The 6171-nt window shown below is 42.4% G+C and overlaps 1 protein-coding gene across 2 annotated transcripts in view; it reads right to left on the bottom strand.

The window, feature by feature from the left end:
- The window catches only part of disp1 (dispatched homolog 1), a 112790-nt gene extending 107874 nt beyond the window's left edge, over positions 1 to 4916 (bottom strand). The window contains exon 1 of one of the 2 annotated variants that reach the window (XM_084314810.1): positions 4830 to 4916. The gene's annotated coding sequence lies outside the window, so the exon portion shown is untranslated. Of the gene's footprint in view, positions 1 to 1697; positions 1863 to 4829 lie in introns of those variants that run through there. The other variant, XM_084314809.1, reaches the window with a different exon arrangement.
- Between the last annotated feature and the right edge of the window lie 1255 nt (positions 4917 to 6171).

The raw sequence follows: 6171 nt of genomic DNA, 5'->3' as shown, positions 1-6171 counted from the left end.
ACAGCCCCCTAATAATAACAACAAACCCACCACTTCTCCTGCCAAACTATATAACAAGTACACACACACGCCTGAGAGGACTTTCTGACACACGCGTGTTGTTCCTCTGTGTGTTTCTGTCCACTGAGGAGGGGAGGGGGGGGTTCCTTCTCTGACATGTCTGACAACCCTCCAGGGAGCTTTTTTTTTTTTTTTTTTTTTTTTTTCACAGCTGGGTTTTTTCAAACATACCAATATGACGGACGGTACCTCTCGCTCAAGGCTATAATACTAACTCAATGAGTTTAGGGGCAAATTAGGTTGAATAAACAGAAGAGTCACACACAGATGTACTAGTCATTCCATCAGCCTTAAAACAGCCCTGAAAAACAACCACCGTGACGTTGAAATGAGATGATGATGATGATGATGAGGGGGGGTGGGGGGGGGCAGTGTCATCTTTATTCCACCACTGAATGTTGACAATAATGACTCAGCGTTGTTGGTACAACATTGCCACTGTCGACGTAAAAAGTGGGTCATATTATAATAATAATAATAAGCCCATGCAAGCTATTAGTCCTATAACGGTAGCATGGTTTTGTTTTAACTGGGCAAAGTTGGTAAATCATCCAGAGTTGTATGAATGAATGAATGAAAACTTTATTTAACAGATTGCAGAATGGGTACAATACAGTACGGCTCAATACATACAATTGTTAAGGGGATGCAGACCAGAGAAAGACGTTTGTCTTGTTTCCCATCAGGGTCCCCCATTTGTACATGTCTTGTATATGTCATAAATGTCTTGATGAATTGAAAATAGAGTGACCCTGGTGTAAACAAAACGAACGTCTTTCTCTGGTCTTGATTGATTGAACATTTTATTTAACAGATTGCAGAATGGGTACAATACAGTACGGCTCAATACATACAATTGTTAAGGGGATGCAGACCTGAGAAAGACGTTTGTCTTGTTTCCATCAGGGTCCCCCATTTGTACATGTCTTGTATATGTCATAAATGTCTTGATGAATTGAAAATGGAGTGACCCTGGTGTAAACAAAACGAACGTCTTGTCTCTGGTCTTGATTGATTGAACATTTTATTTAACAGATTGCAGAATGGGTACAATTACAGTACAGCTCAATACACACAATTGTTACGGGGATGCAGACCAGAGAAATACAGTCGTCTTGTTTACATCAGGGTCCCCCATTTTCAATTCATCCTCTCTTAGCAGTCGTTAGTATTGAGCCGTACTGTATTTGTACCCATTCTGCAATCTTGTTAATAATAAAGTTATCAGTTATCAAATCGATCAACACAGGTATCCTAATCCCACCCCCCAACATCACCGTTTACCATCAAAGTTGAGAGGAGCTCTTCTTGACAAGAAAACACGCACTTTGACAACAACACACTACGAGCGAAACCTAGTCTCTCGACGCGATACATTATTATATATTTAAACAAAGTATCTCACTTCTAGTTCTCCCCCCAAAACATCCACGATGCTTCCGTAAAAACGGAAGCGTGGATTTGTCTTTTTGATCTCCAACCGAGATATAATAAAACACAACAAGGCTATAGAGACTGAATCACCGGAGAAACATGGACCGGAGAAGAAAAAACCCAAAACACCAAACAGAAGAACGCGTTTCACACGATCAACGGACAGAACGGATTATTATTTATTAATAATAATACAATCTCACCGAGAAGATCCCAGTAGTTTGTTCCCGGTGCGTCTCCTCCGCGGTGCTGCTGGCGGTGAGGCGATCACCGAGGAGGAACAACTACCTCCTCCGTGGTTTGGTACAAAAAATCCCGGTGGGAGACGGAGAACCTACCGCTCCTTCAGAGAGAGAGAGAAGCAACAAGTCGTGGCGAAGGCTGCTTGTGTTTCTCTCACCGGGGGGAGCTCGCTCGCTCTCCTCTCTCTCTCTCTCTCTCTCTCTCTCTCTCTCTATCTCTCCTCTCTCTCTCCTCTCTCTCTCTCTCTCTCTCTCTCTCTCTCTCTCTCTCTCTCTCGTCTCTCTCTCTCTCTCTCTCCTCTCGCTCTCTCCTCTCTGAATGACAAACACACACGTACGCGCACAAAACACACACACAACCCTCTCCAGTACAGCTCGCTCTCTCTCTATCTCTCTCTCTCTTCTCTCTCTCTCTCTTCTCTCTCTCTCTCTCTCTCTTCTCTCACTCTCTCTCTTCTCTCTCTCTCTCTCTCTCTCCCTCTCATCTCTCCTCCCCCTCTCCTCTCTCCTCCCTCCCTCTCTCCCAAACTTTATTATTATTATTCTTTTTTTTGGTTTAGGTCAGGGACCCCAAAGCGATATTCCTGTACCTTCGATGTCACAAGGTTTAGTCCCATGCAGGGACTCTCATCTGAGATATGTTTTTTCGTTGCATGATTTAGTGGACTATAAACTTGCATGTGTGTAGACCTATATAGGTTACAAACATATTTCTCTGGGGACTCACATTGTCAGAAGACATTTTCTTGCTACCCTTAAACTGGATTTTCAAGCTGTGTTGAGTTTATCGACAAAGTACCCCCATTTTTTTCTAAACACAAGCCAGCCTATATGCAAACTATTATACTGGAGGGATTTTGGATGGCATGGTAATACATTATTATGGATTAATCTAATCCCACCTACGTGCCCCATTTGCTCATAATGGACAAGATGTATACAAATCTTACAATATGCTTCTACAAGAAATATTTAAGAATTTACTTAGACAATATTCCATAATGGCTGTGCAACCCACAGTAATCTAACATATAATAGGACAACCTAGATTTGCACATGCGGGTCAGTTCAGGAGCGTGACCAGTTCACACTGGAATCTGATACTGGAATCTGATATTGACCAGAAAAAGAAAAGAAAAACAATGTGAACAGCCAAACTAAAAAAAATAATCAGATCTGAGCAATGAATCAGAATTGAGCACTAATGCTTGCAGATGATGTGAAGGTTGCCTTTATGCTTCTTATAAAACGTTCCAAGGACAAGGTTGCCTTTATGCTTCTTATAAAACGTTCCAAGGACAGAACTATACGTTTCTTATAATAATTTTCCATAATATGCCTTTCAAGCTACAGTGATACATGAAGTTAATGATTTTATGGCGCGGTTACCCTAAAAATCCCAAAAGAGTATGAAAAACAACATGTCAAATATTCATAGAGACCCACTGTATTGCCATTTGTATCTGTACAAATCCCTTACCTAGTACCTACTGTATAGTAATGGTTAAGCTGTTGGCCTGTATGACTTACTACCATAGTGTCTCGATAATACCTGTATCACTGTACATATTACTACAACAACTCTGTACATACATCTGATTAGCACTACACTCAAGAGTACTAATGTATATATTATTTTATACTGCAGTTTAATCACCTGTACATTGTATATTACTATTGCACTCTACTGTTACATTTGCACTCTGGTTGGATGCCAAACTTCTTTTCGTTGTGCTGTACTTGTGCTGTATAATGATGAAGACAATGCATCAGAATCTAATCCAATCTAATCTAATCTAATCTAATCTAATCTGGGCACTCTGGATAAACATCATAAACATCAGAGAGGAAGCAGCGAGGAGGAGGAACGACCAAGCAACGTGCACAACTTGAATGAAATGACCGACGGCGGTGACTCGCCACACGTCTGCTCTCAAAGACTAAATAACCAACCACTTCAATTATCATTGATTATAGCTCGTAATTCTTCGATATGACTCCTCCACCCCGTCTGTGATTGATCTCCCGGCTCCAAATTATAGATGGCAGTTCAGATGTGTCTCCTCCGCTCGATTTAATGACCCCTTAAAATACACTCTCTCTCTCTCTCCCTCTCCCTCTCTCTCTCTCTTACCTCAGCCTCTCTCTCCGTCTCTATCTCTCTCTCACTCACTCTCTCTTACCTCAGCCTCTCCCCGCCCCTTGTGTGACGAAAACCAACCCCCCCCCCCCCCCCCCCCCCTTGGAATAACGGCGGTTTGTGTTCAGCCCTCAAAGTGGGTGAAAATGTCCGCGCTGATCTAAAACCGACTCCGGCTAACGGTTAACATCGGCCGTCAAAAATGTACGGTAGTCTGTGTGTTTCATGTTTCATGAGCGAGCGCTGCCGAGCAGAGCCGGTCATTATGCCTTGTAAAAAAAGAAGAAGAAGAAGAAAAAAAAAGAAAACGGCACAAAATATCTTACGCTGTCGACAGGGAAAGGGACGACCACCGTAGGGTTATTCTCATTTCCCCACGAGACGGTTGGACTTTTCTGGGCATACGACGAGGTTATGGTAGGACAGGGACACAGGCGATTATGTCTTCAGTGTACCTTGAGATAGTTGCAGAGTTTTAAGACCTTGATCTCCAACCTTTGTCAATCAAGTTGTACGACGTGTTTGAATTGATTTGCTATCCTTGCTGCTTTCGTCTCGCCTTGTTTGTATTACTATGCTCTTGCCGTGTGATTTTCTATGCCTATTTTTGCTTATTTCTGTATGTACACTCGACTCGACGTGACTGTAAATGAGGGAAACCTCCGTTTCCTTTAGAGTTTAAATGAAATTAAACCGGCACTGTTGACTGTTAACCCTTTCACTGCCACAGGACAGCCGGTTAACCCTTTCACTGTGACAACACAGAAGGTTAGCCCTTTACTATCACACAACCGACGGCGATGCTCCATCCGCATTTGCGGAGCTAATGATGCTAACGATGGAGCATCACCGTCGGTTGTGTGATAGTAAAGGGCTAACCTTCTGTCGTGTGGCTGTGAAAGGGTTAAAAAGAACCCCCCCCCCCCCCCCCCCCCGCCCCCATTTCAACCGACCGTCTGTGTCCTCCTGTAAACTGCTACGGGCCTCGTCTCTCCTGACCGCTCTGGAAATCAGCTTTCCGCACGTACAGGGGGGGGGGGTCATCACATGGAATCCTGGGAAGACAGGGGGGGGGGGGGGGGGGGGCGTACCTGGCTTTAATTTCAGCTGTCCGCCAGCATCAGGACACAGTTCATATAGCAAGCAGTAATCATCTGCAGTGGTGAGGCGCTCTCGCTCCCCACTACCCCCCCCAGACAACAGCCAGGGCCGGTTTGGTAGCTTGTAGGGATGTCCGATATTATCGGCCTACCGATATTGGCATTAAAATGTGATATCGGAAAATATCGGTATCGGTTTTCAAAAAAAAATATATATTTTTTTTTATTTTTTACATTTCTATAACCTTTATTTACCCAGGCAAGCAAGTAAGAACAAATTCTGATTTTATTTATTGTCAAAAGTATGCATAATGTTGTGTTAATTCCACAACAAGAGATATGTAATGTTAATTACCTGAAATTATTCCGTTTTTTGGGGGGGAAACCCTGCATATATCGGTATCGGTTGATATCGGTATCGGAAATTAAGAGTTGGACAATATCGGTAAATTGGTATCGGTAAAAAAGCCAATATCGAGCATCCCTACTAGCTTGTGTCACTCTAGCAGTCTTACAGTGTCTGTCGTAAGCAACCCTCACACACTGGATCTGGAGCTCATCCGCTGACATACTGTAAAAGCAGTGGTTCCAAAAGTGTGGGGGCCGCAGATGTACGGCAGGTGGGGCGCAGAAAAATATTAGGAATAATATTAATTTAGCGCCACCAAAACTGATAAACGCCAATGTCAACAAAAATGAACTGACTGTCATCTGTCATGTATTATTCTTTATACGGAGCACATTCAAGAGCCTAAATATGTTTAGCCACAAAAGGTGGCAAATTATTAGGCAAATTATTATTATTTGAATGAAAATAAATCTCCTATCCTGACGTTTTCGAGTCAGAAAGTCCTAACCTGATACAGACATAGTGTTGAAATGTTGTGTACCTCGATACATTTTTGTATAACTAATATACAATGTTTTCAAGTGCCGGACTACCCAAATAATTACCAAATAACTAACAGTCATTCAGTGATTCGGTGATGGTTCAATCCAGGGCTGATATTGCGATTGTGAGATGATTCACGATATTAGACGGAACGATCCTTTCTCATAATTTCTCATCATTTTCATCCAAAAACATATTAAAATTATCATGGTGTGGTTTTTGTGGTTACCTTTATTTTTTTGTAGGCCGGTAGGACCTTGATATTTAATTTAGAATGGTGTTTGACACACATTTAGCCTTGAA

Source organism: Notolepis coatsorum (assembly GCF_963971535.1).
Source record: "Notolepis coatsorum genome assembly, chromosome: 5".
Classification (NCBI taxonomy): domain Eukaryota; kingdom Metazoa; phylum Chordata; class Actinopteri; order Aulopiformes; family Paralepididae; genus Notolepis; species Notolepis coatsorum.
Note: the sequence above shows the minus strand (reverse complement) of the source record. Positions and strands in the feature narration are given on the sequence as shown.